At 36.4% G+C, this 12,025-nt stretch overlaps 1 long non-coding RNA gene across 1 annotated transcript; it reads left to right on the plus strand.

Moving 5' to 3' along the window:
• The first annotated feature begins 8,464 nt into the window (after window positions 1-8,464).
• On the plus strand, window positions 8,465-11,371 carry LOC311286077. The gene is made up of 7 exons (XR_014626474.1): window positions 8,465-8,781; window positions 9,155-9,225; window positions 9,330-9,409; window positions 9,486-9,594; window positions 9,805-9,879; window positions 10,609-10,693; window positions 10,797-11,371. It is a non-coding gene; the product is annotated as an uncharacterized lncRNA (long non-coding RNA).
• The last annotated feature ends 654 nt before the right edge of the window (window positions 11,372-12,025 follow it).

Below are 12,025 nucleotides of genomic sequence, written 5' to 3' on the forward strand. Positions count from 1 at the left end.
CAAAGATAACATATAGGACGTATTTACAGTTTAACTTGCATTTCAGCATTTTAAGAGTGAGGGGATGTTCATAAATAAATGATATGATAAAAGTGTAATTTATTTATAAATAAATAAAAGTGTTTTTTTTTTTAAACTTAGTTTTTATAGCCTTTCTTCCTGGAAACATTTTCTGTAGAATTATTGATCAAGACACTCAAGATAGGAACTTATATTGAGTAAGACTGGATGTCGACACTTTGACCGCAGACAGACAAGTTGTATTTTGACATCTTCAAGATAATTTTTACCTTCAGTTTATTGGTGAAAAGAATAGCGACAGGAAGTGGTGGGCAGTAGAGGTGGGTGGGACAGGAAATGACCTCATCCAGAATCAGTTCGCCCACACATAAGCACCAGCCCATAATGAAGAACACATGCACAGCCCAATGTGTCTCAATGTACATCATCGGTCAAAATCAATTCTTAGCTAATATTGCTTAATACTGAAGGGAATGGATTGGAATCCACTGCTGCTTCAATGTATATGTAATGAGTGATTATAATCCAGGTATTCATCAATATTTTTCCTTCTAAATATCAAATGAGTTGAATGACTTCTCTGGAGATTTTACTTTGTGATAAAAAATTACCAGTATGATTACTGAAATGTTCTTTTCATATATTCTTTAATGTCTGTATTTGATATCTGAATGGAGTAACAGTGCTTGCTTATTTAGCCCGGCTTCAAGAAATGAAATAGGGACATGTTTTGTGTTTGAGAAAAGTCTTCAATGTGTTAAAAAAAAATAGGGGTCATTGAAGTCTATCATTTAAGGGACCATTTCTCAGTTAAAGCGTTACTTTCCATTTAGACTAAAGTGTCCTATCCTGAGAGAAAGAACTTGTTATCTTGTTGTTTTGAGACGAGACTCCTGTTTATAGTTAGAGCCTGGCCAAATCCAACCTTGGAACCGTGTCGGTGTGTGTGTTAGTCTTCTTGTTTACAGGTTAAGGAACCACTGGCATTATTGGAGATTGACTGAGTTGTTGTTCGGGACATGCTGGCACCCAGCAACCCAAATCTGCGACCTGGAAGGTCATGACGTGCCTGACTTCAGGGTCTGAGTGTCAGCTGCATAATCTATGGACATATGCTTCAGTCTATCTGTAGAGTTTGGTTCCAAAACGCGATAAATCCATTTTGATTAATTTGAGTAAAAATGTGTTTTCTTTACCAAGAAAGTGGCAAGATGAAAACCACTATTTTCTGTTTAAAACTTCCACATCTTTAGGTTATAATAACATAAAAAATTCAAATCCAGATTTTGATTTTCTCAAAGATTTATTATAAAAACGGATTATTTTTTCCCCAAAATGCAATAATTTCATGACACTTTTTTTTCAAAATGCAGTTAATCCATTGAATCAATATAAAAGTTATTTTTCATATTGAAACTGTTGAAAGTACACAACAAAGTCAGTTGATCCACATATGACAGCCTCTGAACTCAGCCAATACTAATCCTATACAGTATACAGGCACTGGACTAAACATACATTCAATCAGCCATCGCAAAGAAATACCTCCTGAACATTTTTGACAGCGATGTAAAGACATTAGCTCAAAGGGGAAATATTAATAATAATCCATAATTACCAATTATGATTAATTATTAATATTTGGGTCAGTTAATTAGATTAACTTTGAGGTAAGCTAATTAATATTACAATCAATTAATCAGTTCCAATGAACTCTTTGATTATTCATTTATTCTAAGAAAAGTGTATCTTTCATCGTCACTGAAAAATAATTATTCCTTAGCATGTACAGAAATTAGAGCATGCTGTAACAAGATCAAAATCGTAAAAGGGACTTTGTATGCAAACAGAGGATCAGAAATCAAATTCATAATTGTGCACAAGTTTTATTAACTAAATCACAAACATAACTAACACTAAACAAACATAAATACATTCATACATCCATACATACATACATGCATAGGTAAAGGGGTGAGTGATGTGGAACCAGAAACAGGAAATAGAACTATGGAATTAAGATCTATTGCAGTATGAAAAGAACCATCAGCTTATTTCAGAGCACCTCATTAAATTTATACCTTGCATGGTCAATTCTTGAAGTGGTTGAAGATTGAATTCGTCGCTGGGTCCTTGAGTGTCAAATGTCACTGTATGAGTTACAATCGTTTCTTCTCCGTTGGATGAAGAAGATAGGATGAACTTGTATTGTCACTGTTCTCATGGCTGGAGTGCAGATTGTCTACACGCTCTGTGCCGGCAGGACACAAGAGCACATGGTGAGAGTTGCGAAGGATTTCGTCCGTGTTGAATGAAGTCACTGAACTCCTGAGGTTGTCCTTGATGCTGGAGTGAGCACATGTCCTGGAAGCTTCGAAGCCTCCTGCCCTGGGCCTGTTGAGGCCATGCTGGAACATACGGCATCCTTAAGGCAAGAGTTGTCCGTTTCCTTCTTGGTTGGATTTAAGAAAGGCAATCTGACTCAGCCTGCAGGGGGGGAAAAGGGGGTCCCCCCCTCCCCCACATGATTCACTAGGAGCTGCAGTTTAGGTCCGAGGACAAGAGCTAAGAGGGCCGGATCTTGTGGTCAGTGACTTTTAAAGCGTGAGGATGGCACACCCATTTGGAGAAATAAGAGCCAATAAGAAGTGTCTTCCTTTGGAGGGAAAATTTCATTTTTATGACCTTTGTTCAAGCATGCTCATTTGCAATGTGTACTTTCATTGGGTGTTTAAGAGAAGAATCTTTAAGATTCTTATAATTCTAATGCGTCACAAAGTTAGCAAAATGTAATATAAATGAACAAATTGGGAACGCAGATTGGAGTTTATAGAGACCAAATACGCCACACATCTGATTTTGGTAAACCATAGTATGCAACAAGGTCTGAAAGTCATGAGGTGGGAAGATTGGATACATGTCTACACATTTCTCAAGAGGTTATACATAGAATACGTATGATTAAAAGGGTTTATCTCTCCTTCTCAGCGAGAATTAAGTGAGAGTCCAGTTTTGGTTGTATAATCAAATATATATATCAAAGTATATACATAATGGTACATAAGCCAGTAAATCATTCACACAGTTTCTGGGATGCATGTTCATTTATAGATCAGTTTGTCTACGATTAAATGAACGCAGGAGAGTTTGTTCTGATATCTGTGCCAGAGTTAGTTACTTGTTAGCATTCCTAAGAGCCATAAAAACCATCCTATCTGATCGAAGCCATGGCAACCAGGGTAACTGAGATCTTCTTGCCCTGTTTTGGGGGCTGGGACACAGATTCCCCGAGTGAGTTCTAAATATCAGTTGTTAAACTATAACAAATATTCGTGTCTGACTTGTCTCAGTTGTTACAGCGATCAGCTGTAAAATGGCTTGGTCCTGCTCGGTTTTCGTTGACTGAGTAAAACAATTGAACGTTTTTCAGAAGATCCCCTGGGGTCAACGTGTCAGCGTGACAGAAGTTTGATGCTGTCGTGTGAGAACAAGCAACAGCCGGCATTTTTCCTCCTCCCGCGTGCCTCATCTTCTTAATCTCCTCACGTAGATGATTAGATTTCGATGGCTTACGTTTCTTCCCTACCGCAGAAACAACCACAGGTTCATCAATGCCGTCAAATGTATTTGTTATTTTTGTTACAAAGTTTTGTTATTTTTGTTTGTTGATCAAAAAGTACAAAGTAGATAAGGAAAACTAGGATGCCGGGTATATTCAAAGCGCCACCGTTACTGTTTACAGTGTGTGGAATGGTGCGCTGTGATTGGTTAAGCATATTTATCGCATTCTGCAGAGAAAGGAGACTGGCGTTTGTCGCGGTTTGGAAAGAAAGGGAGAAAACATGACAGAATAACACGGCAGATATCGCATTTTACATAAAAAAAAAATCGACTTTTCAATACCGACCCTATAGAATACAGATTTTTGCAGGAACTGATTTTTTAACGTTTTTTAAGTTTTAAGCAGGGCGGCCTACAAACTCCTGTGTGAGTCTTGAAGCTGACTTCTGCTGATGAAACTGCAAACTATCTTCAGTAAAACTTTTCTTCAATTTATTATAAGTCTGACTCCGGGTCTTCTTTCAAACATCTGGGCCCGTATTCATAAAGAATCTTAATGCAAAGAGTAGCTCCTAGTGACAAAATTCTAAGAAAATTCTTAGAAATGTGGGCGTTTACTCTTAAAATTAAAGAAAAATTCCTAGTAAAGAAAAAAGTAATTCAGAAAGCATCTTAACCCTTAAAAGAGGTCTTACGGTCAAAATTGTTAGGAGCAAGGACGAGGACTTTTAAGAGGCTTAAGAGTTTCTTTAGCAGAGGAGAAAATGGCAGAAAGACGAAGAGGGAGAAGAAATGTGTTGCAGAGACAATGGATGACAGTGAGTTAATAAGACGCTATAGATTAGATCGTGCAGGGATCATGTTTGTGACTGATCTTATTAGAGACACGCTAATATCTCCGACACAGCGCAGAAATGCCATAGCGCCAGAAATGAAAGTAATCACTACATTACGATATTTGGCAACTGGGAAAATTCCATGTTTGATACATTAAAACCAACATTCAAACCACCACTTAAATAGACATGCCAGCAATCAGTGTAACTGGAAAGAGTGGAACAATTTTTATCATTCTAAGCCAGCGGTTCTCAAACCTGTCCTGGCGTACGCCCAACACTGCACGTTTTCTTTGTTGCCCTAATCAAACACACCTGATTCAACTCATCAGCTCATTATCACATGGGTTAATGAGCTGATGAGCTGAATCAGGTGTGTTTGATTAGGGCAACAAAGAAAACGTGCAGTGTTGGGGGTACGCCAGGACAGGTTTGAGAACCACTGTTCTAAGCAATCAAATACCTTATAGGAAATCAACAGCATGGTAAATAAAAAAAGGATTTATATACACATATATAATGCAATAGTGTGTGTGAGAGAACGATCAAATAGGAAAAATTACGCATGTAAGTTCAAAGTGGAGGCTTAGAATAGACCCTATACTTAAAATCACTTTTTTTTTCCTTCTTGGTCAACCAACCAATCACAGTCTTCAAAAGATTGTGTCATACATAGCAACGGGGTCAACCCCGCCTCCTCACTAAGATAAAAGTTTTTATATTTTCCTTACTCAGAGTTGCTCTCAGATCGGTCCCGAATCGCTTTTAAGCTAAGACTCCTACATAAAAGTATTTAAGCTAAATTAAGAGTTTTCTGAGAGGATTCTTAGAATCTTTATGAATACGGGCCCTGGTCCTTGGGTCCTAAACTGTAAACCCCTAACAATACAAAAACCTCTAAAAGGACATGGAGATTCAAAAGTATGGTGACTTTAATAGACTGAGGTGTTCATCAAATCTTTAATTGTATCCACTGTTGCACATTTTAAATATGTGTTAGAATAGGCCAAATATTAATATTAACCCAGCTATCACATATAATAGGTTACTCTGAGGTTAGGTCTACAAAGACCCAGAAATGACCACACACAAGCTTGAATTTGGTCAAACTGATACAGCCTTTTTATTTGCTTACAGAAAACACATGAAGTCAAAAGTTCAAATGACTTTAACAAACAAATTACCAAGCAGTGACATCACATTTTTTTTTTTTTTAATTATGTCCAATAAGTGAAGCTGGTAATGCTGTTTGTGGAGTTGTTTAATCCTCCTCTGCTGAGATCTTCACAGATTTAATGTCTTCTTTTCTCTTCAGTTGATTTCATCTAAGGATGTGGCTGAAGTCAGTTGTAGTTCTTGTGTTTCTGCTCGTCTCTTTTTCTGTTCTATTCTTTCCTTCAGTGATTTCCTTCAGATAAGGTCCAGTTCTGGTTTATTTCTTTGCTCTTGGCTGACATGTGGCATTGCTATGGCCAGCTTGTGGCCCAGATCTGGCAAACAGGAGCGGTCCGCCTAAGTGCCATCATTCCACGCTGCATGTGATCAGTAACCCACAAGTGCCAGATGTGGGCCGGATCTGGGCCGAAACAATGTTGCTATTTTTGTCTCAAATTGAGTATTGTTTTACAAATTGGTCTTTAACTAGCATATCTACTCTTTTAAAAGTATCGAATCTCTATTTAAGAAAGCCATAAAAACCTTTTGATAAAAAGGCACTGTCATTTCACCATTGCGATATTTTAGAGAGACATACATTTTTAAGCTTTGACAATTTCAAACATTTCAGGTATGCTTGTTTGGTATGTAAAGTGTTACATAATCTTGCTTGGAATGGCTTTTTCCAAAGACTTGAAAGCGGAGGTAGTACACGGGCCTCTGTAAAAGGGGACTGTGTGATACCATTTAAACACACCACTTTTGGACAAAACCGATAAGATAAAATTTTGCCCCTCCCGATAAGAGAGTGCCCAACATTTAACACCTTCAAAACTCACTTAAAACAGTGGCTCCTAGAAAACCAGAGATATACTAACTTTTAACTGTCACACATTACTCACCTGTACACTTAAACTGTTAAATCAAATGCAGTATAGAGGTGGATGAACAATGTCTTTGTCAACATGTATTTTTGTTTTGTTCTGTTTGTTTGTTTTGTCAATGTATACAATATTGTTTGGTTATAGTGAATGAATGCTGTATGATTATTGACTGTCTTTATGTTATTCTTATGTTACCGGCCTAGGGACTGCAGATGAAAAGTAGTTATTCTTTACTAATTCTGGCATATTTACATGGTGTATTTTTATACAACAATGTTCATGAATATGCATGGTCCCTATCAAATAATCGAATAAATAAAAAATCTGCGGCCGTATTCACAAAGCATTTTATCTTACCACTAAGAGTACTCCTAAATCGTACTAAAAGATTTTAGCTAGGAGTTTTCTCTTAAAAGTTATTCACAACGCCTTTCAGACCTACTCTTAGTAAAGAAAAATGACAACTCCTAAACTAAGAGTGAGTCTTTGTTGCTATGGATGACGTCATTACTCATGCACGAGCTTGACTGAAGTGACCACCTTGATTGGCTGATGATTGTAACGCGGGAATGATTCCAAACCCCTCCCCTACGATGATGAGTGACAGGTGACAGGTCTGAGAATGCGTGCGCTACACAAGTAGTGCGAAGGACGGAAGATGATGAATAACTGAATAAATAGCCTAAATGAATAAAGAGTAAGAAAAAACAAATAGCCAAGTAGCCTAATGAAACATATGGATTGATGCAATATCTTTGCAACATTATTGAATTAATCTGTCACTATATGCCTCTGCCTACGTTTGCAAAGAGAAGAACATTTTAATTTGATTCACAATGAAACGTTACAATTAGTTTACATGCAATGAGTAGCCTAGTTTTGCTTGTTGTTGGTGGCGTTATTGCAGCCCTAGTTATGCCTACAATGCAAAATTGTTCCCTCACGATTGGAAGCTCCTGTAGCCGCCGCGTACGCATTTCAAAACATCGCAGCGTGAAATGCCACAAAAAGCGGTTTGTGAATAGGTCTTAGTGAGTTAGGAGTCCTCTCGACTTCTTTTAAAGGGATACTCCACTTTTTTCGGAAATAAGCTCATTTTACATCTCCCCCAGAGTTAAACAGTTGAGTTTTACCGTTTTAGAATCCATTCAGCCGAACTCCGGGTCTGACGGTACCACTTTTAGCATAGCTTAGCACAGATCATTGATTCTGATTAGTCCAGTAGCATTTCTTTCAAAATGACCAAAGAGTTTCAATATTTTTCCTATTTAAAACTTGACTCTTCTGTAGTTAAACCGTGTACTAAGATCGACGGAAAATGAAAAGTTGCGATTTTCTAAGCCTATATGACTAGGAACTACTCTCATTCCAGCGTAATAATCAAGGAACTGTGCGGCTGTACCATGAGTGCAGCAGGCGTAGTGATATGACGCAGCGCCTGAAAATAGGTCTAATAGGTTAGACAAACTTAGTCCCGGTCACGTTGGAAGAAGTTACCGAGCTGGGGACTATTTTCAGGCGCTGCGTCATATCATTACGCCTGCTGCACCCATGGTACAGACACACAGTTCCTTGATTATTACGCTGGAATGAGAGTAGTTCCTAGCCATATCAGCCTAGAAAATCGCAACTTTTCATTTTCCGTCGATCTTAGTACACGGTTTAACTACAGAAGAGTCAAGTTTTAAATAGGAAAAATATTGAAACTTTTTGGTCATTTTGAAAGAAATGCTACTGGACTAATCAGAATCAATGATCTGTGCTAAGCTATGCTAAAAGTGGTACCGTCAGAACCGGAGTTCGGCTGAATGGATTCTAAAATGGTAAAACTCAACTGTTTAACTCTGGGGGAGATGTAAAATGAGCTTATTTCCGAAAAAAGTGGAGTATCCCTTTAAGCTGTCCCAGGCTTAGGTGCTACTTTTAGGGCTAAAATGCTTCATGAATTACTCTTAGTCAAAAAAATTACACTCTAAAAAATGAAACATGGCTGTTGTTGAACCAAAGAAATGTAACTATGCTCAAATTAAATAATGTTCTTGTGTTTGTGCATTAAAACTAAAACAGTTGTGTTGACAGAATTAGAAAAAGTCATTTCTCAAATTTACACAACTCACTTAAGTTAAATTAACGAAATGTAGTTGTGTTACCGCTGCAGTACCGCACTTTGGTCAACAGGTGGAGCTATATTTGCGCATGCGCAAATATTTCAAAGAACGTTAATGCGTAGCTCATCTCTTAGCACTCGTTCTCCATTTTGTGGGAATCAAATCATGCTCAAACGGAGGCTGCAATCAACATTTTGTATTTATCTGGACCAAAAGGTGAGTTATTTTACTTCCTATCCTTTAATATTGAGGCTGTCAGTAAATTAGAATAGTCAATCGCTGTTTTTGTTGGTATTTATTGAAGTTGCTTTAGCACTTGTCCTCAAGTGGTGTTGTTAGCTGCTAGCGTTTTTTAGCTCTTATGTGATCTTTTAAACTTGCTGAACTTTGATAATATTTGAATTCACCCATACAAAAAATGGCAAATGACCTTTTTTTTTATATAAAATTGCTAGTTAAGAAGAGTTTCTCCATGTTGTGCCCCAATACAGCAGTTGTATCTAGTTTTAGTATAAATTTTAATAACTTCCTTAATGTTGAGCATTTTTATTTAATGTCAAATAATAACTCTGAAACTTTTGAAACACAGAATGCATAGGCATATGGCAATAAACACGTTTGACACTGACTCGAGTAAGATGGCATCTACTGTAGCATCTGGTAAGCTTATTAGGTCATCCAAAATAATTTTACTACAGTTTATTTATTTTTTTTGTATTATTATTATTATTATTTGACTCACATCTTCATTTTTGTTTCCTCAGAATTTTGGAGTCCTGCATGTGACGTGCATAGATTGTGGCTCTTCTCAAACATCCAGATCTAAGCTTTTAAAACACTTCAGGTTGGTACATGGACACAGACAAAGTTTTAAAACATGGAATTCGCTGTGGTCCCACATATGCTCAATACTTATGCAGGTTATCAAGGTGCTGATGGACAGAACATTTACGCACAGGAGACATGAGATGATCGAAGATCTGCGTTTCGTCACTGAATTTAATAACAGATAGCCAGCACTCTTTAGAGGTAAGTCTTTATAATGTAATGTCATCTGTGATGAATTACTTGGATGGTTATTGTATGCAATTCCAAATTATAAATTGAAGTATTTTAGATGTAATTCAGATAAATGCTGTTAAAGAAATACTGTTAGTCTTGGTATATGATAATATTGTAAAGACTCAAATTTATCAGCAACCAACCTGATTTGTCCTTTTTGTTCATTTCTGAACCCAGCTCCTCAAAAATTTCAAAAAGACAGAAGGAACAGCGGTAAAGAAGATCATAAGCATCCTATCAGTTATGGATCTGGTATGTTCTGTTATATTCTTCATCATTTTTTATCTGACAATAATTCACTATAGATTAAAATAGTATACCCAAAGATGAACATCATTTACTCTGCTTCATGTCACCGAATCCCTTTTATTTTTCGCTTTTCTAACTAAAAAGGTAAATTATGTGGTTGTACTGCTCATTTCTGTCCATGCAATTAAAGTCAATGGTGAGTTCCTGTTCTGAAGCTTCTAAAGTCACATGCAATTGTTTGATGCTATTGAAGCTTCGGAAGAAGAATTCACCATTGACTGTCATTGTAATGACAGAAATGAGCAGGAAAAACAGGAAAAAAGACTTTGGGAGTTTGAATGACATAAATGTCAGTAAAAAAAAAAAATACAGAACTTTTGGGTATCCCTTGAATTTTTGTATATAAGCTCTGGAATGTTAATATGTACATGATTAATTCTGTTTTAATTTCAGAGCTTGTTCGTCTCTTTACCCTATTTCTCAGCAGCATCAGATTTGTGATTTATGCACCTACAATTGGAACAGCTCTGACATCCAAGATTTTTTAATGGCTTTTCTGTAGCAAAGCTTTTGGTTTAGAACCACTTATTACTTTTATTGTACTGGTTCTCTGAATTTTGAGGCCCTCACAGATGCAGTTGCAGATAATATTTTTTTTGGCTCTTGTAGAAATAACTTTGGCATAATTTGTGTTAATTCTTCTGAACACTGCTTATTTGTCTCATTGTTCAGAATGACACCACTGGGAAAAGGTGAATTCATCTTGAATGCACTTGCTGTTTACCTGGCCCTCTCAAACCTTGTGAAGGAGTGCATGGTAAATTATTTACATTTATAAAAAATATTGGATGTTTCTCTAAAATCAACTATCCCTTTCACCCCTGATCTGTTGTTAATTGTTACTTTATGTATTTTTTTAGGATGTTGAACATGAAGTCCTAACCTCAGTACGCAAGACCACCTTAGGAATCTATGTGGTCAAACATGAAGGAGCAGAGGCTACAGATCCTTACAAATATGTTGGCATCATGATTTAAGGCATCTAAATACATGACAACCTGAACAATGTGCAGAAGTGTGTTCTTCGATGCCAGGTCTTATTTACGCCTGAAAAATAAACTCTTGAAATCTGAGGTTAGGAACATTTCTGGTCTTTCTATAATGTTGCACTGTTGACTGTTACAGTACTTTTGTTTCAATATCAACCATGTTACATTCCTTTGCATAATAGTCTTGTTTTAAACAACTGATAAATTGTTTGCTGCTTTTTTTGCAGAACACCTTTATAAGTAATGATTGATAAATCCTTTCACCTAAAGGCAATATGCTTTTTTAAAATTATTTATTTAATTATTTTCTTGAAAAGTGAAGGCAGTCTTTACAGAGTAAATATTGTGTACATGTTCACGTTGGAAATGTTTGTAAAAATGTAAACAAAATTGTAAAAAAAGAAAAAGTGAATGTATTCATTGAATAAACTCATAATGAAACTGGATTATTTGTGTTGGTTGAATGTAAAAATATTAATTTTAGGATAATTGAACTTAATTAACTTAATTGTTTTGGACAAAATTAAGACTGTTAACCTTATTCAACTAAACGGCATTGGATTAACCTTATGTAATTAACTTAAGTTTATTGAAATAAATAATGTTACATAAATCCAACATAACCCAGTTATGTGGGACCGGTTGACATAAAATAGTTAATTAAAGCCAACATATCATTTCTTAGAGTGTAGGAGTCCTAAAGTTACGAGTGACACGCCCATTATTTTTAGGAGTTGCTCCTAAATTCGCCAGTTAGGAGCTACTTTTAGCCTTAAAATTATTTGTGAATACGGCCCCTGATTAGCCATGACACAGCTTTGCTTGCCTTGCTTGTGTCATGATCAGGGTCTTTTTTTTTTTTTTTTTGTCTTGTTAAAGGACTTTTATGTTGAAATGTATTATGAGTTTCCATTGTGTATATGTTCCTTTCCTGTGTTTGATTTCCATTCTTCTGTGTTGTCACATTAGTCACCATGGTCATCTTCATTTGTTCCAGCTGTTGTCAATTATCCACTCATTGCTTTGTGTATTTAAATTCTTGCTTTTCAGTTAGGCTTTATGAGTCGTTGTTGGTGTAGCGTTTGGTTTAGCATGTGTTT

This window comes from Rutilus rutilus (genome assembly GCF_951802725.1).
Source record: "Rutilus rutilus genome assembly, chromosome: 2".
NCBI classification, from domain to species: domain Eukaryota; kingdom Metazoa; phylum Chordata; class Actinopteri; order Cypriniformes; family Leuciscidae; genus Rutilus; species Rutilus rutilus.